At 42.1% G+C, this 26,618-nt stretch overlaps 1 protein-coding gene across 1 annotated transcript in view; it reads left to right on the forward strand.

The window, feature by feature from the left end:
* Positions 1 to 1,724: 1,724 nt before the first annotated feature.
* The window catches only part of STX11 (syntaxin 11), a 37,619-nt gene continuing 12,725 nt past the window's right edge, over positions 1,725 to 26,618 (forward strand). Inside the window, exon 1 of the mRNA XM_055534698.1 lies at positions 1,725 to 1,843. The gene's annotated coding sequence lies outside the window, so the exon portion shown is untranslated. The remainder of the gene's footprint in view (positions 1,844 to 26,618) is intronic.

Below are 26,618 nucleotides of genomic sequence, written 5' to 3' on the forward strand. Positions count from 1 at the left end.
TACTGTATTGGTGCTTTTCTTTCTGACTTACTTCACTGTGTATAATAGGCTCCAGTTTCATCCACCTCATTAGAACTGACTCAAATGCTTTCTTTTTAATAGCTGAGTAATATTCCATTGTGTATATATGTCACAACTTTCTTATCCATCTGTCTGCTGATGGACATCTAGGTTGCTTCCATGTCCTATCTATTGTAAACAGCAGAAGGCACATTCTTAACCACTGGACCCCCAGGGAAGTCCCTAAACTTAATTTTTTTCAAATGGTTTTAGATTTACAGAAAAAAAATTACAAAGATAATAAGAGAGTTTCCATAAATCTTGTTCCCATTTTCCCCTATTATTATCATTGTACAATTAAGTATGGTACATCATCATAACTCATGTACTAATCTTGATATTGTAACAGAAGTCCATACTTTATTCATATTGCCTTAGTTTTTACTGAAAAGCCTTTTCCTGTCCCAGGATCCCACATACATTTAGTTGTCAGGTTTCCTTAGGATGCTCTAGGCTGTAGCAGTTTTTCACACTTTCTTTGTTTTTTATAATATTCACAGCTTTTAGAAATATTCAGATCAGTTAAGTTCAATTGCTCAGTCGTGTCTGACTCTTTGCGACCCCATGGACTGCAGCACGCCAGGCTTCCCTGTCCGTCACCAACTCCCAGAGCTTACTCAAACTCATGTCCATCCAGTTGGTAATGCCTTCCAACCATCTCATCCTCTGTCATCCCCTTCTCCTTCTGCCTTCAGTCTTTCCCAGCATCAGGGTCTTTTCAAATGAGTCAGTTCTCCGCATCAGTTGGCCAAAGTATTGGAGTTTCAGCTTCAGCCTAGTTTGTAATCTAATACTACTTTATCTTGCTGTTCAAATTGCTCCCCTTCTGGCTGTGGAAGCTCTTTCGGTTGACTCTGCATTTCTTTGACATTCCCCATCAACGAAGATCTATTTCATCCCCCTTCTTGAGCATTTTCTAAGTCTCAGGCTTATTCAATATACCACTAACCTCCCATGACAAGCACTTTATCTGTCGATCTTTCCTCACTGGAATTCCAGGTTTTTGCGGGTAATGTTCTTGGCGGTGCTTTAGGTCACATAGCATCCTCATCGCCTGTGTGGACGCTGGGTTGGTACTGAATGAATGAACGAGCCGGACTGGTGTTTAAAAGCTCACTGGAAAGGGGTGAATTCGAGTGAGTTCTGGGAAGAAGATACTCAGCCTCAGGGTGACTCGCAGCCTCCCTGCCGGCCGCCTACAGGGTAAGGACAGGTGCAGGGCCGGCCACAGTCACCCCCGCACTGAGAACCGCGCGGGAAACACACCCGCACGGCCTGCAAACGTCACCAGCGCAGGGGGATCCCCGGGGAAAGTCCAGCGCCTTTGAGCCACCCCCGCCACCCGGCTTCCAAGGGGCCCTCCAAGGAAGAGGAGGCTAGGGAACGCGGTGAAGTGCCCCGGGCGGCACACTTCGCGCCTGATCCTCGTCGCCCCCGCGCGGAGCATCCGGGGCGCACGCGAGTGAGAGGAGGCTGGAGCGGGTCGGCCCCGCTGCCGGGGGTCGGAAAGCACAGGCTCCAGGCGGGGAGGGGCGGGGCGGGAAGCCGGGGCCGTCGCCCGGGGGCGGGGCCTGGTCCCCAGCTGTGGGTGCTTCCGACGCCCGCGGGGCCGGGCGGGCGCCCAGATGCGGCGGCGGCGGCGCGGAGCACGGGCGGCCCGGGAGGAGCCGCGGGAGGCGCCGGGAGCCCATCCACCGGGAGTCGAGCCGCAGGTTTCCACCCACGCTGGGACGCGCGCCCACTGGAGACGGCTCCTGGGGTCGCCCGCGCTGTCCCGTTCCTGGTTCGTGTTCCTCTCCTTGGGGCTCTTTTTCTCTCTTTCAGAGAGGCTGAGCGCTGTAGGCGTGCGGCCGCAGGGGTACTCGGTCGCTCGGGGACGCGAGCGATGCCTTCGGGGAGGGAGCACCTCGGGTCCCTCGCCGCCTGTTCACGTCGGGGGACACCTCTAATTCTGAGAGGAGTGATAGTTTTTTCCACCTAATGGACAAGGTCTGCGCATTGAGGGCTTCTTAGAAATTATTTCACTGACACGTGTTGGTAGGCTTCTTTTATACGGTATCCACCCAAGACTGCTTTTGTTTTTTCAGTCGAAAAGGCTGAAGTTTGGGGGGATTGTGTTTGTTTTTGGAATTAGAAGGGGCATGATTTCGATCACCTCTTCACTTCCTATTAGGTTGCACTTTCTAACCAGCTTGGCAGTATGACTCAGGAGCCAAGAAATACAGAGAAGTCGTACTGACTTGAAATATTTCCTTCCCAGCCTACAGAAGACTTTTTTTCCCCCTCCTTCTTCTTCTTTTTAGTAGAATGGAGACAAGAGATAGTTGCAGCGCCTAGGTGCTCCACACCGTCCAGAGAGGGAATTCTAGGCTTGGCTCGCACTGCTCAAGAACTGTATTACTTCCGGTGGTTCTCACGCACTTGTTGAAGCCGTTTCTCAGCAAAGGGAGGAGTTGTTATTTCGGGTATCCAAAAATGAGTCATAGAGCTTCTCTCTTACATGTGAGACTTTGTTAATGAGCTTTTGAAAAGTGAGGTTTGCTCTGGCTGTATTTAAAATGAGATTAAGATGTGAAATGCAGGCGCTGATAAACTGGAACTGGTTGTATAGAAAGTAATAAAGTTTTGTTTCCAAGAGCGCCTGGATGGTGCAGCATACCAGCTAGGCTCACCAGGCTGATGGAAGATAACCATTAAAATCATGTGCTTTGCCACAGAGGCCCCAAGAGAAATTTAATTTCGTTATTCAATAACTGGTTTGTTACTGCTTCTGCTGGGATGGTGTAGTGGAAACATGTCATGTTACATAGTAATTGTATGTCACGCTGAATCGAAATCTTCTGGACAGTTTGTCTTTATAAATTAGTGCCATGTAAAAAATTGTGAAGATGGTGGATACCCCTTGGAGCTGAGAAATTAAAATGTTCAAGCTGATAAGTCCTATTGCAGCTGGATAGAGACACAGTAGAGATGTGGACAGCATCACTGTTGGAGTTGAGTTGAATTCAACCCAGCAAACAGTTATTGGACACCTTCTCTGTGCCAGTCTCTTTATCGAACTCTGGTTATATAATTGATAATAAGACAGGATCTTGCTGACAAGAACCCTAATGACCAGTGTAGAAGGCTGGCAAATCCCCTAGAAAATCCAGTAGGAGATGAGTGCAATGACAGACCTATGCTCACAGTTCAGCCTCTGTCCCAATATGACTGAAGTTCCTGCAGCTCTGGGATTCTGAATGAAGAGGATCATCATTGCTGGACGAATGATGAGGGTTTGAGTTTAATCATCTACTTTTCTTTGAAGGCAGCCTGTTGAGCTCATTCGGTCAGTGTTTCATTCAATAAGTGCTTTTAAAATATATTAATTAGAAAGGCATGGTTTTTAGAGTGTATTTTTTAATTAATCACATTTCAAATTATCTAGTAACCATGTAAAAATAAGCCCAACCTGTTATTACCCCTAGATAACCACAGACATTTTAAAGTGACTAATTAATGGCAATGGTGCCCCACTCCAGCACTCTTGCCTGGAAAATCCCATGGACGGAGGAGCCTGGTGGGCTGCAGTCCATGGGGTCACTAAGAGTCAGACACGACTGAGCGACTTCACTTTCACTTTTCACTTTCATGCATTGGAGAAGGAAATGGCAACCCACTCCAATGTTCTTGCCTGGAGAATCCCACGGACGGGGGAGCCTGGTGGGCTGCCGTCTCTGGGGTCGCACAGAGTCGGACACGACTGAAGCGACTTAGCAGCAGCAGCAACATTACAACACCACATTGAAACAACTTTCTGATTATTGTTTTTACAGTTCAGATCAATCTTTTCTAACATGTTATAGCTGTATAATTCAACATGAGTAAATCCACTGTTGGGACTGAAATCTGCTGAAGTACTTTTTGGAGCTAATACCAAAATAGATCCAGTTTTTTCCAACTCTGTAAGATATCCACCAAGTAAGGGAAACAGTGCTAAATTTGACACAAATTTTTCTTAATTTCCATACTTTGTTTCTCTTTCAAGAGCCTCAAAATTACTTTTTCTGTGAGAAAATATTGAGTGTGATCTTCATCATTGTACTCCTTGAATTTGGCACAGGCTTTGTCATGATAAGTTTTAGGGAGTAGACATCGATTAAATAATGAAGCTTAATGTAAGAGGAGGATTAGTCATCCAATGGAGGGATAGATGACCCAGCAGAAGGATCAGCCTGTTCAGGGTGGACACTGGCTGGGGAGAGAGCTGGAGACAGACTGGGTCAGATCACATAGGCCCATATGTCATGTAAGAGGTTTGAGTTTATCCTATAAAGGACTTTAATCATGTGAATGATATTATCAGATTCATCTGTGTTTGGAAAAGCCAACTTTGACTCAAGATAGAGAATAGGTTGGATGAGCGTGGCACTGGCCGTTGGGTGACATGGAGGAGATTGTTGTAATATTCAAGATGAGAAATTAAAGAAGCCTTGAGTCAAGCAGTGACAGTGAGGGACAGAAAAGAGGGAAGGAGCTGAGAGGTGTTTAGTAGGTGGAATCTGGCCTGGAACCCAGAAGTGGCAGTGAGAGAGTGGGAGGAGGTTGGGATGACTCCCACATTTCTAGTTAATGACTAAGATGGGAAGATAAATAGAAGAGTAGGCTTGGTTTCAAGGATAATGAGGACCTCTACAGGGTTTGGCATATAGTCAGTACTCATAAAACACTTTTGAAGTAATACTAATAACAGCTAACGTTTATTGAGTGCATATTAAGTTCTAGGCTTTATTCTAGGCTCATTATGTGAATCAAGTCTTTCACTCCTTATTGCAATCCTCTGAGATAGGTACTGTTGTTAACTACTTTTGACTGGTGCAGAAAGTGCAGTGTTAGTAATTGTCAGAGCCAGGAATTGATCCTGAGTGTCTTTGACTCCAGAACTTGCTTGTATTCTGTTTTCGTTTTTTATGTTTAGAATGTTTACTGACATAACTAAATATTAACAGTCTATTACTGAGTTATAAACTGTATGAATAACATGTTCTTAACTCTAAAAAAATGTTCATGTGTACATGTACATTTATGATGCACTTTAGAAAGCTATACATCAAAATGCAGAGCTTGCTTGTGTACTTTTTGTTTGTTTGGGTTTTGTTTTGTTTTACTTGCTTATGTTCTTACCACTTTGCTCTGATAGGCTGTCTCTATGAATGAATGAGTGATGTTTTGGACACTGTGGTAAACTCAAATTGGAGTCATTCTCCTGATTCTGACAATCCTCTCACAGCGAGGAATAGCCCAGTACATGAGATGGCTCCCAGGGGTCCCATTGTGCTGCGGCACCTCTGCCCCTCCCCTTATCCCAAGAAGTACCTGGTTGGTCTAAGAATAAGCTTAGCTTAATCAGAGCATTCCTCCTGGGAATTTAAAATATTTTAATGGAGATTTAACATGTCTGAAGGTTCCCAGAGCTTCCACAGCTGTGTCCTCAGAGGTGCCTCAGTTACTACCCTTCCCAAAGCACTAGATGCACAGCGCTTTGTGTTTCCTGCCTGTGCATGCATGCTAAGTCGCTTTGGTCATGTCCGACTCTTTGCAGCCCCAGGGACCATAGCCCACCAGGCTCCTCTGTCCACAGAATTCTCCAGACAATACTGAAGGGGGTTTCCATTTCCTCCTCCAGGGGATCTTCCTGACCCAGGGATCAAACTTGCATCTCCTATGGCTCCTGCATTGGCAGGCAGATTATTTACCACTGAGCCACCTGGGAAGCTGCTTGTGTTTCTTAGATGCTCAATGTTTTATAGCTAAGATCTGTAGTATGCCTCCCATGGGGAAGCAGAAAGGCTGGCCAGGGGATATACATCTACTGAGCAGGGTCTGATAGTAGAAGATTTACTAACAGATGCAGGCAGGTCCATAACAGCTCCAGATCTTACAGTCTTGGTTTATCATCTGTATTCTGAGGCCTATTTTGCTTTGGTTTTACCCCAAACCAGGTAATTACCAACCTCTCCTGCTTCTAACTTTCAGAATCTTGGTAAGTTGAGGTTGGTGCCACTGTTTCCTGATTTCTTGATTTAAGCTGGGCAAAATGATTCAAGTTTCCTGGGTTTGGGCTGTCATTTTTATTTACAAGTCCATTCCTTTGGTCCTGATAAATATATTTTTCACTATCAAACCCCGAAATCTGACCCCAACTCTTCACTATTCTCATCAGCTCATGATCCACTCTCTTTTGGCTTGAAACAATTCTCTGATTTTTGCCCAGCAAGCAAGGTCTAATTCTCTTTTTCCTCAGCGGCCTCTCCTTTAGACCATGTAAAGGTTATAGACACTGAATTACTGTAGTACCTAAATGAATCAACAAACTCACTTAAGTTTGAAATTATAAAATGCTCAAATATCTAACACTTGAAGTTTTGAAATGTTTTCTCCACGCATGAACAAAATGTTTCATTCAGCGTTTCTTTAGATTTACCAGGAAATCTCGATATTTATAGTTTTCTATTATATGAAACTGACATAAAGCCTTCTGAGATAATCCAGTCCACGTGTTTACCCCTTGCTCTAAATTCCTATATGCCTGCCTGTTACTCATTCAGTGTTCAGAGAACAAGCAAGGAAGGGTTTTGGTTAATATTTTATGTGGGTTTGTCTAGCCTCCTCATTTCCACTGTGGTTTCCCTGAGTGCAGAGAATTGCCAGAGTTAAGGGCTCTTGTAGGTCTCTCAGCCTCCTCTGAGTTCTAACTATTCTGTGACTTTTGCTGACTATGAAACCATCTGTCAGAGTAAGTTTGCTGGTTACTCTTTCTGAGTTTGTGGGTACCAGACACTATTAGTTTATCTCTCAAGTTCTTTGTAAAACTCAATAATTTGATTATTTTTAGTAGGAAGAAGTTTTAGGATTGGTAATTTTCATTTATCTTTCTTGAGCTAATTGAATGTTTTCAATTAGTTTATATACTTTTTTTCTTTCTAGTGGATACAGTATCAAGGTAATTTAGAAAGTACAAAGTTGCTTAGTAAAGTGTTCCCCATTTTGTATACCCAATTGTTTCACTTATTTCTCTATTCAAAGATATATGACATTTTGTGCTGTTGCATAACTTGTTGGGTAATAGTGTAAATTCTGACTTTTTAGAGTAATGGGAATGGCTCAGTTGCTATCTTCACATGGAAAAAGAGGGAACAAGGATTGTTCTCACTTTTGTTTCAGAGTTGCATCAATGCCTGTCTCATTCCTGGTTTTGCTTTTAATTTCTGTTATGTTCCTGGGTGACATAACACACAGATTGGTGACACAAATCTGTTGATTTGAGATAAAATCAAGTACAGCGTGTAAGCGGAATTCTATAATATTAGTAGATATCCCCCCCTTTTTTTCCCCCTCTTCCCTGATTATTACATGGCTAAACCAACATATGGACTTCCCTGGTGGCTCAGACGGTAAAGCGTCTGCCTACAGTGCGGAAGACCTGGGTTCGATCCCTGGGTCAGGAAGATCCTCTGGAGAAGGAAATGGCAACCCACTCTAGTACTCTTGCCTGGAAAATCCCATGGATGGAGGAGTGTAGTATGCTACAGTCCATGGGGTCGCAAAGAGTCGGACACGACTGAGGGACTTCACTTCACTTCAAACCAACATACAGTTATGTCAGTTGACAGGATTATACAGTTCTTCGTTCCTTACAAAGTAATCTCATAGATATTTTCTCTTTTAATTCTCATAAAACTCTGGCAAAATAGATATGACAAGTATTATTATTTTCTGTATTTTAGTTGTATAGATGAGGAAGGAGACCACTGGAAAGGTTAAATGACCTCCCAGCATTACCTGAGAAGTAAGGTGCAGAGGCCCAGTGCACTATGCTGTCATTACTCGACTAAAAGAGGCAAGTTTCCTCTTTTGACGTTAGGTCAAGTTTCCTGGGAACAGACTCTGAGACTTGCATATGAGAAACTTATTGGGAGGTACTCTGAGAGAGGACTTGGAGATGGAGAGGAGAGCAGGAATATGCAGATGGAAGGATGAACTGCAGTGCAGGTACAAGGGTGGTCTTCACAGTGGGGAAACTTGGAGGTGGGATGGCCCTTCAGAATTGTTATGCCATCTTGAAGCATGGGGCCTGGTCATTGTATCGCTGGCATCAACTCGTCATTGGATGTGGACTGTATCCAGGCAGAAGTGTGTAATCTTGGGCCAAGCAACTCCCTTTATTTAGTCAAAGGCAGTTGCTGGAGCTGTGAACCTTCTACAGTCAACATTCCTGGCAGCTGGAGGAGCAAGGGCCTTGGTCCTGAAGGGGATGTGAATATCCCATCAACCACTGCATTTCTCTGGAAGGCAGTGTTCTCCTCCATGAGGGCTTTGCCATGTCCTTCTGAGCCAGACTTGCCCTGCTAAGTGGAGCCCAGAATGCTGGGGTTTTGTCCAAGACCCTGGAGGATATAGAAGAGCTAATCAGAGATCAAGAAGATAGTAGTCTTAATCCTGGGAAGATTATGAGCAGAAGAGCCAGGTGAGAGTCGACCAGGATGAGTGGAGAAGGGTGCATCACAGAGAAGGCTAACCAAACACGCAGGCTGTTCAGACAATGGGCAGAAGAGCTGGTCTTTCCTGTAATTCAAGACTTTACTGTATTTGAATTAGTACTTACTAATTCAAGTATTGGCCACCTGATGTGAAGAGCTGACTCATTGCAAAAGACCCTGAAGGTGGGAAAGATCGAAGGCAGGAGAAGGGGATAGCAGAGGATGAGATGGTTGGATGGCATCACGGATTCAATGGACATGAGTTTGAGCAAACTCCAAGATATGGCAAAGGACAAGGGAGTGGTGTGCTGCAGTCCATGAGATCCTGAAGAGTCAGATACCAGTTAGTGACTGAACAACAACAGCAGCAAGGCTTTACCATTGTTAAACGGTAAGTGATTTTATTAGGCTCTATTTATTAGGCTGCTTGGAGGGCTACAGTCCATGGGGTCGCAAAGAGTTGGACACGACTGAGTGACTAAGCACAGTACATTTATTAGGCTACATTAGGCTACATTTTCTCTCTCTTCTCTCCCTCCTCACCTCTCCCTTTTTTAAAAGCCTTTGAAAGGCCCCAGATCAGTCCAGTGAATCTCAGTGTGTAGCCTGTAGATTATAAGATCAGAGTTGCCTGGGATATTTTAAAACATGCCCCACAAACAAGCAACAAAAAGAAAACAGAAAAGGAAGTCCAGGTTTACATTCAAGATCTGCTAGAGTAAGATCTTTAATAGTGGAAACCATGAATTGACATTTTCAACCCATTTTCCACAGATGGTTTTGATCTGTGCTATAGTTCAAGTTCCATTGCCTGAACTCTTATGCCCTTGATGGTGACCGAGCCTCTTGGGATTTTTCAGGTTAGTGAAAAGTCACAAGAACTGTGGAGCAGAGGAGCACCTGAGCCTTAATCCCAGCAGGATGGATTTAGTGATATTCGCTCTTTGTCCTTTATAGCATATTCCTGGCTTGGTCACCGGAGAGCCTGGCCCAAATTTCCTGGCTGGCTTCCAGCTGGGATTGCTTGAGAGAGGAGTTTCTGGCTTGGCCTTTTACTGTCTTGATAACTGGGGGAGAGATGCCAAATTCCTGGAATAGTTGTAGATTAAAAGGTTGGGGGTCAGGAGAGAATCAATGAATTTATAGGAATCAGTAATTTCTAGGAGGATAAGGAGGTTCCAGAAAATCTTATGCCAGATCAAACTTTGAAGTGCTGTCTTAAAGCTTTAAATGACCATCTAATAGACAGATTACTATGATAGGAAAATATATTACCTGATTCATTGAAATAGGGAATAATTATTTCTGTGGTGGCTCAGATGGTAAAGAATCCACCTGCAATGTGGGAGACCTGGGTTTGATCCCTGGGTTGGGAAGATTCCCTGGAGGAGGGAATGGCAACCCACTCCAGTATTCTTGCCTGGAGAATCCCCATGGACTGAGGAGCCTGTCATGCTGTAGTCCATGAGGTTGCAAGGAGTTGGATACAACTCAGTGACTAAGCACAGCACAGCACATTCTTCTTCAAAGGGAAAAGCACTAATTTTGAGGCAGGTTATTGCAGGAAATATTAGTCACCTAAAGAGTAGTCTGATAAACTCCTAGCAAATTTTGATGTGTTTTGTTCACCCTTGCAGCACCGAATTGCTCTAGTTCCTATACCTTCAATGATCTGGGTTGTCTCTGCCTGGTCCCTTCCCCTTTTCCTTGCTCAGCAAACTCCTGATAAGCCATTTAGAAGCGTCCAGTTGAGTTCTCCATCTTCCAGTGAGTTCAGAGAGTACAACCATCTCTCCCCCTATTCTTACATTTATTATTATCCTTCTACCAGCCTGTCCTCTTTTTTTGGGACTGCAACTTGAAGCGCGGCATTTAGTTCCCCCACCAGGGATTGAACCCACTTCCCTGAATTGGAAGGGTCGAGTCATAACCACTGGACCACTAGGAAAGTCCCTTGTCTTCTTCATCTTGAAGATAAGGAGTGTTATTTCCTCTTTGTGTACAAGAGACCTAGCTTCATCAGAAATGGTTGAAAGAAATAACCAGTCTGGCAAGCATAGTTATTCAACAGATATTTACTGAGGCTCTTCTATGACCTGGACCCTCGAGGGCACGTGGCAAACACAGTAAGTACAGCCCTTAACCCCGTTGAGCTTATTGGCCAACAAAGAAGATAAGCAATGAAACAATTAACAATAGAAAACGATGAATGTCAGGAAAGAGGAAGTATCATGGAGCCAGCAACCCAGCTTAGTCTTGGGTCATTCTATGACCCAAGTTTCCCATTCTTATGAAACACAGTTTATATAAAAAATAGAATCTGTGAGCCTGGCTCTGGTTCTAAGACAAGGGACCTCTTTTTAAATAAAGGAAGATCTTTTGTTCTATCTAGTTCAAAATTGACCAGTCCTTCACACGCATGTGTGTTTGTGAGCACACACACTGGCAAAGATAGAACAAGAAAGTGACTCCATTTTTTTTTTTTTGGCTGCATGGCATGTAGGGTCTTAGTTCCCTAACCAGGGATTGAACCTGCACCCCCTGCATTGGAAGTGTGAAGTCTTATCCACTGGACCACCAGGAAAGTCCTCAATGCCTTCATTTAATGAATAAAATAGATAGCAAGGAACTGAGAAGAAAGTTTCTATTCATCTCTTTCAATGGGCCATTGCTAGAAGCTAATGTATAAATATTTTAATATGTAATATACAGTGAAGGAATATAAACTTAAAGCTGACAATCATGAGCTTATGTTACAGTGTTTTTAAGGGTTAACTTTAAGAATCTGATGATTACAGCCTAGGAGGGTGCTTGACAGATTTGCCTTTGGATCTTGTTTTAGATCAAGGTAGAGGCACCTTTGCTCAGAGGTCAGTGTCTGCTCTGACTTCTCGTCTTTCCACTTCATTTTCTTGGCCCTGCTGTGCGAGGGCCTGGCACTGGCGTTGTAGCTCTGCCTGGCTTAGCAGCTCATGCTGAGCCCTTTTACGCCTTTTATGGCCCGTTCTCGCTCTTTGATTATTTCTGTACCTGCTTATTTCTCACTATTCATTTTAAAACTTAGTTGAGGGCAGCAATTGTGACTTCTTGATTTTTTAATCTTATACATCTCTTCTACTGCAATTTATTTATGTCCAACAAAAGTCCATCTAGGAGGGATGAGGGAGGAGGGTTAAGGATGGGGAACACATGTATACCTGTGGCGGATTCATTTTTATATTTGGCAAAACTAATACAATTATGTAAAGTTTAAAAAAAAAAAAAGTCCATCTAGTCAAAGCTATGGTTTTTCCAGTGGTCATGTATGGATGTGAGAGTTGAACTATAAAGAAAGCTGAGTGCTGAAGAATTGATACTTTTGAACTGTGGTGTTGGAGAAGACTCTTGTGGATCCTTTGGACTGCAAGATCAAACCAGTCAATCCTAAAGGAAATCAGTCCTGAATATTCATTGGAAGGACTGATGCTGAAGCTGAAACTCCAGTACTTTGGCCACCTGGTGGGAAGAACTGACTCATTTGAAAAGACCATGATGCTGGGAAAGACGGAAGGCAGGAGGAGAAGGGGGTGACAGAGGATGAGTTGGTTGGATGGCATCACCGCCTTGATGGACATGAGTGTGAGTAAGCTCTGGGAGTTGGTGATAGACAGGGAAGCCTGGCGTGCTGCAGTCCACGGGGTCGCAAAGAGTTGGACACGACTGAGGAACTGAACTGAACTGATTACATTAAATAAATAAACATAGTATTTAAATTAAGAGTCCTTGGGTTGGGAAAGTAACCAGATTGCTTCTCTACTAAGAATCTATTTCCTGTTTAACCAGATATCACAAAGCAAATATGTGCACATTTAACCTATGAATGTCTGCTTTACTAAGAATACCATCCATTGGGGAATTCCCTGTTGGTTCAGTGGTTAGGACTTGGGCACTTTCACTAACAAGGCCAGATTCAATCTCTGGTCAGGGAACTAAGATCCCACAAGCCTCATGGTGTGACCAAAAAAAAAAACAAAAGAATCTGTTTGGCTGATTTACGGGAAGGGAGGGTTAAGTCGTCATAGAACAACGTTTACTAGATGTACATGGAAGTGTAGAATGCTCCGCTGTGTCTCACTTCAGTCAACTTAAACACATCGGCACTGTCCACCATCTAGCATCTCAAAACAACATTGACACTAAAAAAGTGGAATTAAAGACTAGAATGAGAGTTAAAATATAACTCAGATTTGAAGTGTGATTTTAAATGAATGGACAAGTGATGTCCTGTGATGACCATAAGCCATGTTTTCTCTTATCTTTCTGCCCGTGCTTGGAATATTCCTTAGTATTGCAAATGTAATTTATGTTCTCATTTTTTTCTTGCTTCTACTATAAATATTGTATTGATATACAGGGAGTGTATGAACGATGAGGAAATCATTGCATCAGTTCTTATACTTTCTATTTTTCATAGTTCGAGCTTGGTTTATTGCTGAGTGTAGGTGGGTGACAAGTTTAACCACGGTGAATCCAATTGAATACTTTTGTAAATTAGTTCAGCTTTTATATTTTCATTGAGAGTTTTTTTCATTGAGAAACTTCCATGACATTTTTAAAATATATTTAACTTAAAAAATATTTACTTATGGCTGTGTCAGGTCTCAGTTGCAGCGTGAGGGAACTTTCATTGTGGCCTGTGAGTTCTGGAATGTGAGGTAGTTACCCCAAGGCATGTGGGATTTTAGTTCCCAGACCTGGGATCGAACCCATATCCCCTGCATTACAAGGAAGTTTCTTAATCACTGGGCCAGAAGGGAAGTCCCTATATTTAATTTTTTATTTTATATTGCAGTGTAGCCAATGGACAATGTTGTGATAGTTTCAGATGGACAGCAAAGGGACTCAGCCATACATGTACGTGTATCCATTCTCCCCCAAATTCCCCTCCCATCCAGACTGCCACATAATACTGAGCAGAGTTCCCTGTGATATACACTAAGTCCTTGTTGGTTATCCATTTTAAATAAAGCAGTGTGTACATGTCTATCCCAAACTCCCTAACTATCCCTTTCCCTCTGTTCTTCCTCCTGGCAACCATAAGCTAGTTCTCTGTGAGTCTGTTACTGTTTTGTAAACAAGTTCATTTGTATCATTTCTTTTTTTGGATTCCACATAAAAGGGAATACTATACTGTGAGAAGAAAAACTTTTTTTAGTTCCTGCTAGTGAGCTGAAATATTTTTCTCTTTTGAAAATGTAGAACTCTTTAGAGGATGAAGCTTATTCCTCAAAGAGTCAAAATTATAGTAGTACCAACCCATCTGAAAAGATTAACAGTTGGTGGAAGAAAATTCCATGTAGTCAGCATTCTTTTGTTTTTGTTTAATTAGAAAACTTCTCAAGATATTAACTGCCCTTTGCTGAAACTGAGTGCATGGACATTTTCTCCTGTTGACATCTAGACCCCTACACCTACCACTGACAGCAGCATAAACATAGAGTAAACATTTTCGATTTTGTTCCTTCCATCCGGTAACTAAGGCATCAATAAACCTTGTATTGTGGTTTTTTTCTCTCTTATCTCTATCTGTTAGTCTAAAGTAGTATCTTATTTTTAATTTGTATTTATTTGCTAAAGAGCAGATCTTGTCATTTCATATTTTTATTGAGAATATTTTATTTCCTGTGATTGTCTTTTTATATGTTTTCCTCAATATATTTTGTCATCTTATTTTCTTTCTGGTTAAGATTGTGTATTCATATAATATTGTATATCTATCTAATGTCTATTATGTTTTGTGCAAATATTTTCTTCTGGTCTCTTGCTTTGATTTTTAACATTTATTATTATTTTTGTTGCACAGAATTTTCAAATTTTGTGTAGTCACATTTGGTTATCTTTTTCTTTGAGAGTTCCCCTACAACCTCCAATCCAGTTTAAAGTTATCATTATCCCAGAGTACTGATAAATACTCCATTTTATTTTCTATTAATGTTACTGTTATTGGCATTTGCATTTTTAACTCTCTCATGTTTCTGAGGTATATTATGGGGTCTGTGATAAGGATTAGAGAGAAATAAATTATTTTTTTTAATAAATTCTTGCCCGTCAGTTACATCATTCTAGTTGCTTAAATTCTTTCCTCTCCTATTATTTTTCAGTGGCTGCTTCTTCATAAACTAACATTTTATATATAATTGGTTTATTTCTCCTTGTTTTATTCATGTCCATTTATCTACTTTTCATGTTTGCAAAAGTATCACATCTTTGTGTGCTTACTCACTCAGTCGCGTCTGACTCTGTGACTCCATGCACAGTAGCCCACCAGGCTCCTCTGTCCATGGGATTCTCAAGCAAGAATACTGGAGTGGGTTGCCAGTTCCTTCTCCAGGGATCACACCTTGAATGATTGTCTGATAATAGGCGTTCATATCTGTGGGGCTTCCTCTGCTTCACCAGTGTTGTGTTCTTTCCAATTTCTAAAAAAATTAACCATTTACAATGTGAGTTTTATTTTAGGATCACTTTCGTTTTCAGATTTATTTTTTAACTCTGTCAGGAGTTTTGGATTTATTTCCATCAAAATATTAACTTGAGGAGAGTTTCAGATTGCACTTATAACTGTGTCTAAGTGTCTGTGCTATAGCAGAACCTGTAAAGAAATGTTGACATGAGAAGGAAATCAGCAGACAAGACGGACGGTTCCTTGAGAGCTTCTGGTTAACCCCAAGCCAAACTCATAAATTCGTATCATTGCCCTTTGGACTGGTGTTGTGGATTTCTAGAAAGCCTTCGTTTCTCCTTCCTGCTTTCTCCCCTCCCACCCTCCTCTTCTCCCTCCCTTCCTGCCCCACTTCTTTCTTCTTTCTGTCTCTTTCTCTCTCGTTTTTAATTTCATCAAACTTACACGTAGATAGAGTGAACTAATTCCATAAAACATTTAATAAAAAGAAAAGTCTAATGACAAAAAAGTCTATTTCACTTCCCCTTCCCCAAGGCAGCTACTTTCGACTATTTTTGCTGTTTCTTTTAGTATGTATATTCATGTCTCTAACACACTTCTATTACTATTTCTTGATTGCGTTCTATTTTGTTTTAGGCGTGGCCTCTTGACTTCTCTGTGTGGAAGATGGTGTTTTAATTCACTTTCACACCTCTTTTCCATAGACACACACTCTTCCTGTCCCATTCTCCCAACACAATTCCATTATACGTTGTTAGGTCAGTATTCTATTATTATATTTTATGATTATGAAAATGCCAATCACAGCTGAGCCATGATTACTTTCCTGTAACTACGTATTTCTTTTTGCTTTTCTAGAAGTTAATTGTGTTTTTCTATTGTTGCTGTTAGTTTTATTTACACTTACAACCTACTCAACCCCACATGGTCTAAATCTCCTCTCAAGATATTTTGACTCCTCAGAAATTCTATCAGTTTCACCTTCCTGAAGAAATCTCTCCGGCCACCTACTCATCTCATCTAGACAGAGGATCTTTTCAGCCAGGTTCTTAGCCATCATCTTTGTCTCCCTTTGCCGTCATCCTGGGATGCCTTTGCCTCTCTCCTCTGTTCGAACTTGTTAGGAGTCTTTATTCTGTGTTATTTTTCTGCTTCATTTCTTTCTTTGGTGGAACGTATTCCTCAGCTTCTTCCTGAGAAGGAGAACAGGGGAGATAAAAATTTTTTTGAGACTTGGTGTCAATCTGAAAATGTCTTTATTCCACCTTCACCTTTGATTGATGGTTTGACTAAAGTCTGGGTTAAAAATACGTCTTCCTCCAAAGTTTAAAAGGTATTGTTCCATTAGTTTTAAGTTGTTTTGACCTTTAATGCTTTTTAGGTTATCTATTTCTTTCTCTCTGGAATTCCTATTATTTGGAATTTGAACTTAAACAGTTGGTCCCCTAAAGTCCCATCTATTCTGTTATTTTTTGCTTCTTTTTCTTTCTTTCTACTTTATGGAAAAGGGTCTTCATTCTCCCGCCTATAGGCCGCAGGTCGGTGTGCTGGACTGAGTGAAGACATTCACTTAAACATCTTCTCTTTAGGCGGGCATCTCTAACCCAGTCTCGGTTCAGATTCTAGCCTTGCTACCCTCCTGCCACAGTAGGATACACTCACCTCTTTTTTAAAAAAATATTTTTATAAATATTTTTTATTTCTTTGTGCCGGGTCTTAGTCGCAGCATGTGAAATCTTTTAGTTGCAGCATGCAAGTTCTTAGTGTGGCAGGTGGGATCTAGTTCCCTGACCAGGCCTCCTGCACTGGGAGTTTGATGTTTTACCCACTGAACCACCAGAGGAATTCCTACACTCACTTTTTAAGAAGGCTTCTAACCAAACATATTTGTTATCACCCTACCACCACGGCCTCCTTTTCTGTCCTCAGCTTTCAGTTCTGGTTCCTAAGCCTTTGAGTACTTGTTTATGGGGTAATCATTTCTTGGTCTTCTCCACTTTTTTCTTAGGATTCGACTTTCTTGCATCTGCTGCGTTAGTTACCATTGGCCCATTTGCTTTACACATTCTGAAATTTTGTTGCTGCTTTCTTCTATCTTGTTCTTTATCTTGTTGGTATATGCCTTTTCCAAAGTTCCTTTAGTGGAATTTTGGAAGAAAGAAAAAGTAATGTTCAATTTGCCATTTTACTCAGAATATAGATCTTGTTTAAACGTGTGTGTGTGTGTGTGTGTGTGTGTGTGTGTGTGTTAGTCACTCAGTCGTATCCAACTCTCTGCTATCCCATGGACTGTCTCCTGGAGTTTGCTCAATTTCATGTCCATTGAGTCAGTGATGCTGTCTAACCATCTCATTCTCTGCTGCCCCCTTCTCCTTTTGCCTTCAGTCTTTCCCAGCAGCAAGGTCTTTTACAATGAGTCACCTCTTCACCTAGGTGGCCAATGTATTGGAGCTTCAGCTTCAGCATCAGTCCTTCCAGTGAATATTCAGGGTTGATTTCCTTTTGGATTGACTGCTTTGATCTCCTTGCTGTCCAAGGGACTCTCAAGAGTCTTCTCCAGCACCACAATTCGAAAGCATCAATTTTTTGGCTCTCAGCCTTCTTTATGGTTCAGCTATCACATCCATACATGACTACTGGAAAAACCACAGCTTTGACTATATCAACCTTTGTCAGCAAAGTGGTTTCTGCTTTTAAACACACTATCTAGGTTTGCCATAGCTTTCCTTCCAGGGAGCAAGCATCTTAATTTCATGCTGCAGTCATCATCTGCAGTGATTTTGGAGCCCAAAAAATAAAGTCTGTCACTGTTTCCATTTTTTTCCCCTTCTATTTGCCATGAAGTAATGGGACCAGATGCCATGATCTTAGTTTTTTTAATGTTGAATCTAGGGCATTAATATTCTGTCACCTGAGTTATACTGATTTCAGAATAGTTGTTTGGTTTTATAGGATCATTTAAAATCACTTGGTCTGTATGGGTTTCTTAAGGAATAGTACTTGAAGTATTTTGAATAAACTACCTCATGAAATAAACTGATTATGGATGGAAAATGTGCAAAGCCATAACTCCTAATATCATGTTGTGGGTTTCCCAGGTGACGCCTGTGGTAAAGAACCCATCTGGCAGTGCTGGAGATGGAAGAGACAAGAGTTTGATTCCTGGGTGGGGAAGATTCCCCTGGAGGAGGGCATGGCAACCCCCTCCAGTATTCTTGCCTGGAGAATCCTGTGGATAGAGAAGCCTGGCGGGCTACAATCCATAGGGTTGCAAAGAGTTGGACATGACTGAAGCAGCTGAGCACGCAATATCATGATTGTAAAATACTTAAAAATTTACAGAGTGCTTTTATATACATTTTAAACCTCATTTAATTGTCAGAAAAAGAGACCTTTATAGGTAGTGTCATTACCATTGTACCAATGGAGAAACTGACACTCAGAGGTATGAAATGTCTCCATCCACTTTATACAGCTAGAGTTAGAAACAGGAAGGCCTCAGACACCTAGGGGAGCATTCATTCTCCCACACCTCATTTGTTTTCAGGACGAGGCAGTTAGCTGATGAGCTAGACTCTTCCGTGAATGCACTTGGAAAGTAAAACAAACCCCTCCCCGACCAACAACAAACCTGGTGGGGTGGGGTGGGGAACAGGGCTTATCTCTATAGACATTTATGGGGGAGGCGTTTGCAGGGTGTTTATTGAATTAAAATTGTTCATCTGTTCCTGAAAGAAAGCCTGTCCACTGACTTTATAACCACTGAATCCTGAAGATACCAGTCCTCAGTATCCCGCTTTGGGATTCTTGAACATGAAAATAAAACACAAGGATTCTCTCATTCTTTTTTTTTTTTTTTTAATTAAGTCTTTATTGAATTTGTAAAAATACTGCTTCTGTTTTATGGTGTTTTATTTATTTATTTTTTGCCTCGAGGCTTGTGAGATCTTATCCTCCCCACCAGGGATCGAACCTGCACCCCCTGTGTTGGAAGGTGAAGTGTTAACCACTGAACCGCCAAGGAAGTCCCCTCTCTTTTTTAAAAGAATTTCCTTTCCTTTTCTAGGTTGCTCCTCGGTGTTCCTTTTTTACCTGATGTCACCTGCACAAAAATGTTGGTGGTGGAAAGTACAGTGGTCCCCTGGCGAGAATAAACCCCTAGAGAACTCTTGCAGTTTACCCGAAAAATGTTCCATAGTTTGTAATCAGGGTCAGTTCTTCTGGATACTGTTAAGTATTCACAGCCTTCTTGAATAGAAAAGAATCTGGAAGACTATGTATTAGATTTTAATCATTGGTTATTTTACAGTTATTACATATTGCTATTGTTGTTGTTCATTTGCTAAGTCATATCCTACTTTTTGCAACCCCATGGACTGTAGCCCTTCAGGTTTCTCTGTCTATGAGGTTCTCCAGTCAAGAATACTGGAGTGGGTTACCATCTCCTTCTCCAGGGGATCTTCCTGGACCAGGGATTGAACCTGTGTCTCCTGTACTGGCAGGTGGATTCTTTACGGCTGAGCTACCAGGGAAGTCCTAGTTATTATATATAGTGGTATTAAATGATGAGACGTTTTTTACTTTCTATGTAAAACAATTCTGTATCATTGGATTATTTCTTCTTTATCTTTTCAAAGAGCAAGGGTTGCTTTCATAATCAGAGAAAAGGAGAGAGACTTTTACAAAGAAAACCTTAAATAATCTGCTGACCCATGGGTATTAGAGTTCACTTATGATTATGATATGAGTAACAAGATGTTAGTAATAAACTGTTCGTGGTAAATCAGCCAATGAACTATTTACACTGATAGTTACTGAATCTGCATTAGTTTTTGAGTGAATTAAAATCACAGAATAGATGATAATAGAGCGCATATACAGAGTGCTTACTCTCTGCTGGACAATCTTCTAAGACCTTTTTTTTTTAACTGGAAGATAATTACTTTACAATGCTGTGTTGGTTTCTGCCATACAGTAAGTGAATCAGCCACTAGTGTATACATATCCCCGCCCTCTAGAGCCTCTCTCTCACCACCTCCTCATCCCACCCCTCTGGGTCATCACAGAGTACCAGGCTGAGCTCCCTGTGTTACACAGCAACTTCCCACTAGCTGTTTATTTTACATGTGATAGTGTCCACTCAGTTGTGTCTCACTCTTTGTGACCCCATGGACTGTAGCCTGCCAGGCTCCTCCATCCTTTGGATTTTCCAGGCAAGAATACTGGAATGGGTTGCCATTTCCTTCTCCAGGGGATCTTCCCCATCCAGGGATTGAACCGGGGTCTCCTGCGTTGCAGGCAGACTCCTTAACGTCTGAGCCACCAACGCTACTCTCTCAATTCGTCCCACCCTCTCCTACCCAGCTTGGATTATCTCATTTAATTCTCTTCCTCACCTTCTGCAGTCGGTATTTATACATGTGGAAGATAAGACAGAGAGGAGGTGAATATAAGGAAACGTGACATCAGCAGACATTTGCAAAGCACTTCTCTGTTAGGAATTGCCCTCTCTTACTGCCAGGAACCCTGAAACCAGTGAGGAAGCCCAGGCTACTCCCAATGGCAGCAGAGTTCTCTCCCCAGGCTGAACACTTTGCCACGCTCTTCCACTGCCCTGAGTGGGTATGGCATTCTAAGCAGATTCTACAACTGGGAAGCAGTATCCTAATTGCCTTAAACACTCTGAAAGACTAGTAAGGCCTTAATCCAGTGCTCCTTAGGAACCTGGTTCACGTCACACTAATTTTTATTCCTTTTAGTCAGCAAGAAATGTCTCTGGTTCAGTCTTGGGTGACGAAGGACTGGAACATGGCAGGAGAATCATGTTTGGAGGTTGCATTTTGCCTACCTGGTGTTTACTTTACTGATTTGGACAATACACTTAAAGTGGATGATACACTTAAACTATCTACCTCCATTTCAAAGCTGGCTTTTCAAGTTCTCAGAACCTCTTAACAGACTGAAACTCAGCCAGAGTTAAAGCTGCCTAGCCTCTCTGTGCTGTCCTGCCCCCACTCCTCAAGAACCTCGATTTAGCATACTGCATTATCAAACAGCTTCTGCAGTCTTTCTTGTGGAGGCTGCTTGTGTGTGAGATAGTCTTTTTTTAGCATCATTTTTTTTCTCCTTACCATGCTTATGACCACAATCCTCAAAAGGAAAGGAAGGCTGTTCTCAGACTTGTTAAGAAACACATGCTCCTTTTATGTGTATGCTTTACATTAATGTGTGTATACAGTATGAACAGGAAGTTGTAAATGTAGATTGTCAAAACCCAGGTGTGTAATTAGGCCATGATCAACAGGACAAGGATTTGGTACATGTTTCTTATGTTTGTGTGTTTAAATTGTAGCAATGAACTTTGGTTTAAGTGCAGCAGCCTTTACTTTTGAAGAATTATGATTTATCTGTGAGTCACATCATCCTCCTAGGTGATCTTTAAGAAGAAGACAAATTTGGGGGTATAGAGAAACCTAAAGAGGGGTGTATCAGTTAGCTCTGTCAGTATAACAAAATACTCCCAAATTACCATTGTTATTTCTCATCATTTTGAAGATTAAATGAGATAATCCACAATATGTAAAGCTTCTACAATAGTACCTGGCAGAAAGTAAATTCTGATTAGTTCTTCCAGTGGGTTCACTTTGAGGTCGGTCATACAGATGTAGGGGTGGGTCACCTGCGGGGGCTGGCCTCTCTCTCCATGTGGTCATTATCTTCCAGGAGGCTAGTCTGAGCTTCCTGACATGAGGCTTTGGTGTTCTTGGTACTAACAGGGCACAAGCCTCAGTCTGCTAGTGCTACTCAAGCATCTGCTGGCATCATGTTTTCTATTGTCCTGTCTGTTAAAGTCTCATGGCCAAACCCAGATTGAAAGTGTAGGGAAATTGACACTACGTTTTTGGGGTTTTTTTTGAGAATGATACTTTCTGTTTTAATACAAATAATATAAGCATGTATACATACAAGTACATAGATTGCCAGCTTTTGGTGCCCCCTCACTGAAGAACTGTTAAGAACACTTTGCCAGACAGGTCCAATTGATGTGTTGGCCTCTGCTCAACACAGGCTGGTTCCTCTTCTTCCATGTGCTCTCTCGTTCTGTTGTACCTGCTCTTCTATGCAGACCCCATTTATTGTCAGGGCTGTGAGTTTCCTAGCCCTCTGCCCTCCCTGTGAGTTGTGACTGCTGAGAAGCCAGCCGATTACTCTCAATGAAGCTTTACCTCACTCCTCCAGAATACTGAGGGTGATGAACTTTTATTAACAGGGCATGTCTTTTCTGTCAATACCACTTCTTGATCAGGAGGTACTGCTAAGAATTTGTGGCCTTTTTTTGTGTGTGTGCAATCAAATATAGTCTGCCTTTGGTAAAAATTACTCACATTTCTGTTATAAGAAAGATACATTCACTCCTATCATAGAATTTGAAGAAGCCTTATCGCATTCAGGCATCAGCCTCTGAAGTCCAGAGGCCTGTCCATGATCTGCATCACTTCTGGGCACAGGCAAGCCCCCTCAGATACAGCACATCAGATATGGATCCTCTTGATCTAGTTGGGTCAAGAGGATCTGGATCTATGGATCTAGATGTGGATCCGATAACTAGATAACTTTTTACGATCATATATTGTATCTATATTGCATATAGATATGATACATACACAGTATATATGATAACATATATTTTAGTTATCTATCAATAGTTATCATAGTTTTTACTTATCATGGACAAATTATCTCCTTATACACACCCAACACATAATGGTGAAAAGGCAAAAGATAACCCCTCAAAACTACAGAAACAGAATACAGGCAGCACTCAGCAGTCCACAGCAACTCAGGCCCGTGTGGTTAGGTGCCCCCCACTCCTGGGCCAGTGGAGGTTCCTTGATTAGGACCCAGTTCTCTTCCTCGGGAATGGTTCACTTGTGTCTCTCTACTGCCCTCGGCTCCATCCTCTGAAACATTCTTCCTTTTTCCATAAGAGATGGCTTATGTTTGCTTCTAAATAATTTCTGTGGCCTCATTCTTGTAAAAACCCAAGCTTCTAGAGGCCTCTTTTCCTTTGAATGATCTCTGTATCCTTTAGATCATATTTTTGTGCTTGTCATTGCAGGCATGCATGCTAAGTCGCTTCAGTTGTGTCTAACTCTGTCTGACGCTATGGACCATAGCCTGCCAGGCTCCTCTGTCCGTGGGATTCTCCAGTCAAGAATACTGGATTGGGTTGCCATGCCCTCCTCCAGGGGATCTTCCCAACCCACCTTTTCTTATGTTTCCTGCTTTGGCTGGTAGGTTCTTTACCACTAGCGCCACCTAGGAAGCCCATGTTTGTCAGTAAAACTCGCTTAAAAACTTTGAGGATTTCCTTAAAATCCCAAAGAGTCCATGCCCCTAAAATCCACAGCCACAGTTCTTCTTCTTTTTTTTTTTTTTTCCAAGTCAGACAGACCTCCCTTGACTCTGGGCTGAGTGTCAGACTGCTATGAGACAGTGCCTCTAGGAGTCTCAGAGCCCCTCTTGTCCAGCTGAGAAGGGCTACAAGGCATCACGTTAAATTTTACAAAAGTCTTCTCTCTGAGGCCATTTCTTGCTCTAAGAAGCTTGTCTTCCAGCTGAAGAGACTGGAGATATAAAAGATTTTCTTTTCCAATATCATGAGTTCTGGTTCTTCTCTATTTTCTCAAAATAATGCTTATTAACTGGATAAATCATTTTGCAGCCCATCCATCCTTTGCGGAACCTTCTATGCAGCTAGAAACACTCAATGAATGCTTCCAAGCTTCTGCCTGGAGAACTTGGCAGCTAGATTCAAAATTCATTGTGTACATTTTCTGTCCTTTATGCTTCTGCAGGCATCACTTTTACCAGTTGTTTTGCTGCTAAAGAATGTGGGTTGCCTTTTTGCCTTGTAGCTAGAACTGGACATGGAACAACAGACTGGTTCTAAATAGGAAAAGGAGTACATCAAGGCTGTATATTGTCACCCTGCTTATTTAACTTCTATGCAGAGTACATCATGAGAAATGCTGGTCTGGAAGAAGCACAAGCTGGAATCAAGATTGCCGGGATAAATATCAATAACCTCAGATATGCAGATGACACCACCCTTATGGCAGAAAATGAAGAAGAACTAAAGAGCCTCTTGATGAAAGTGAAAGAAGAGAGTGAAAAAGTTGGCTTAAAGATCAACATTCAGAAAACTAAGATCATGGCATCCAGTCCCATCACTTCATGGCAAATAGATGGGGAAACAGTGGAAACAATGGCTGACTTTATTTTTCTGGGCTCCAAAATCACCGCAGATGGTGCTTGCAGCCATGAAATTAAGAGACGCTTGCTCCTTAGAAGGAAAGTTGTGACCAACCTAGACAGCATATTCAAGAGCAGAGACATTACTTTGCCAACAAAGGTCCGTTTAGTCAAGGCTATGATTTTTCCAGTGGTCATGTATGGATGTGAGAGTTGGACTATAAAGAAAGCTGAGCGCAGAAGAATTGATGCTTTTGAACTGTGGTGTTGGAGAAGACTCTTGAGAGTCCCTTGGACTGCAAGGAGATCCAACCAGTCCATCCTAAAGGAGATCAGTCCTGGGTGTTCATTGGAAGGACTGATGTTGAAGCTGAAACTCCAATACTTTGGCTACTTGATGCGAAGAGTTGACTCATCGGAAAAGACCCTGATGCTGGGAAAGATTGAGGGCAGGAGGAAAGGGGGACGACAGAAGATGAGATGGCTGGATGGCATCACTGACTCGATAGACATGGGTTTGGGTGGACTCTGGGAGTTGGTGATGGACAGGGAGGCCTGGCATGCTGCAGTTCATGGGTCGCAAAGAGTCAGACACGACTGAGCAACTGAACTGAACTGTACAGTTTCCTCATCACTATCCAGCCTCCACTGAGAGTTTGCCTGCCATTTTCCTGGTTTTTGCTATTGGCTACCTCTCTGCTTTTCACCTGCTGTTTGCTCCCAAAGCTGATGCTGCATGTTTTAAGCCTGTCATGGCAACGTGCTGCTTGTAGGTAACAATTTCTCTATCAGTTAGTTTTTGTGGCTTAAGAAACTGCCACATATCTTAATGGCTTAAGCAGCAATGGGCTTCCCTGGTGGCTCGGAGGGTCAAGTGTCTGCCTGCAATGCGGGAGCCCCGGATTCTATCCCTGGGTTAGGAAGATCCCCTGGAGAAGGAAATGGCAACGCACTCTGATACTCTTGCCTGGAAAGTCCCATGGACGGAGAAGCCTAGTAGGCTATAGTCCATGGATTTCAAAGAGATGGACGTGACTGAGCGACTTCACTTTCACTCTTAAGCTTCAATGATTAATTATTTCTTACAGTTCTATCAGTTGGCTCATCGGTTTTCTATTGGTTGTCTCCTGGCTCATTTGTGTAGCTGCAGTCACTTGATGGATTAGCTGGGGGCTGGGTTCAGCCAGGATTACTAAGACTCCTGGGTCTTATTCTTTAGGCAAGTCGAGGCTTTTTCATATGTTTGATATCAGGGTCCCCAGTAACAAGCTCTTTTGCAGATGTGCTTTTCAAGCCTGTGCTTGCATTGTATTTACTACTGTCTCATTAGCCAGAGCAAGTTCCAGTCTCATGGCCACACTCCAAATTCAAGGAGTTGGGAAGTAGTCTATACTTCTTGGTTAGAGGACATGCAAAGAATGTGTAGTAAAATTTTTTCAACCTTTCACAAGAGTATGTGCATATTTGGGAGGGGAAAATGGGCCCTATAGGAAGTCAGGTTAAGAAAGTAGATTATGAATTGATGGTCAATCACATCATGGCAATAACCTAACAATTTGACGCTTTCATAATTATCATGAGTCTTGTTGATGGGTATATATCAGTGTCCGCTACAAAGGCCGGGTCGCACTGGCCACTCGGTTTGCCACAGGCACTAGCGTTTCCTTCCCTGCTGTGCTTAGGTTTGACCCTAGAGGGCTGCTGACCCACTCATAGCTTCCATTGTTAAATGCTTGGTTTTTATGTAATTTCTTGGCCTGATACAACCTGTGTGGGAAGTGAGAGGAATGTCAGTAGCAGTATAGGGAAGTAACGGAGATGAACTCTGACATTGTAACCGTGCGGAAAGAGAAACGTTTTAAAACAAAAGTGCATCATTACACAATTCAGGGATTTTAGTAATGATAATCTGAGTCACCAATAAATTGTATTCAGTTCCCTGTCTTTAAGGAAACAGTGAACTATATCAGTGCAGTTTAGAAGAGCATCACTGACTTGATTGACATGAGTTTGAGTAACTCTGGTACTTGGGATGGACAGGGAAGCCTGGCGTGCTGTAGTCCATGGGGTTGCAAAGAATCGGACATGACTGAGTGACTAAACTGAACTTCCAAAAAAAAGGAGTGATATTTTTCACATTTGAAGGAAGAAACTTCAGTTAGGTAAAAGTCACTTACACAAAAAACCTCATGCACTGATGATGTTGAATAACTGAGATTTTTTTGCATTTGGGTAAAAAATGTCAGCCAAGGGACTTCTTGCTTCCACTTGCAGGGAGCACGGGTTTGATCCCTGGTTTGTGAGCTCCTCCCCCAAAAGAGTCAGCCAAAATAATAGTTTGT

Source organism: Bubalus kerabau, chromosome 9 (genome assembly GCF_029407905.1).
Source record: "Bubalus kerabau isolate K-KA32 ecotype Philippines breed swamp buffalo chromosome 9, PCC_UOA_SB_1v2, whole genome shotgun sequence".
Lineage (NCBI taxonomy): Eukaryota > Metazoa > Chordata > Mammalia > Artiodactyla > Bovidae > Bubalus > Bubalus kerabau.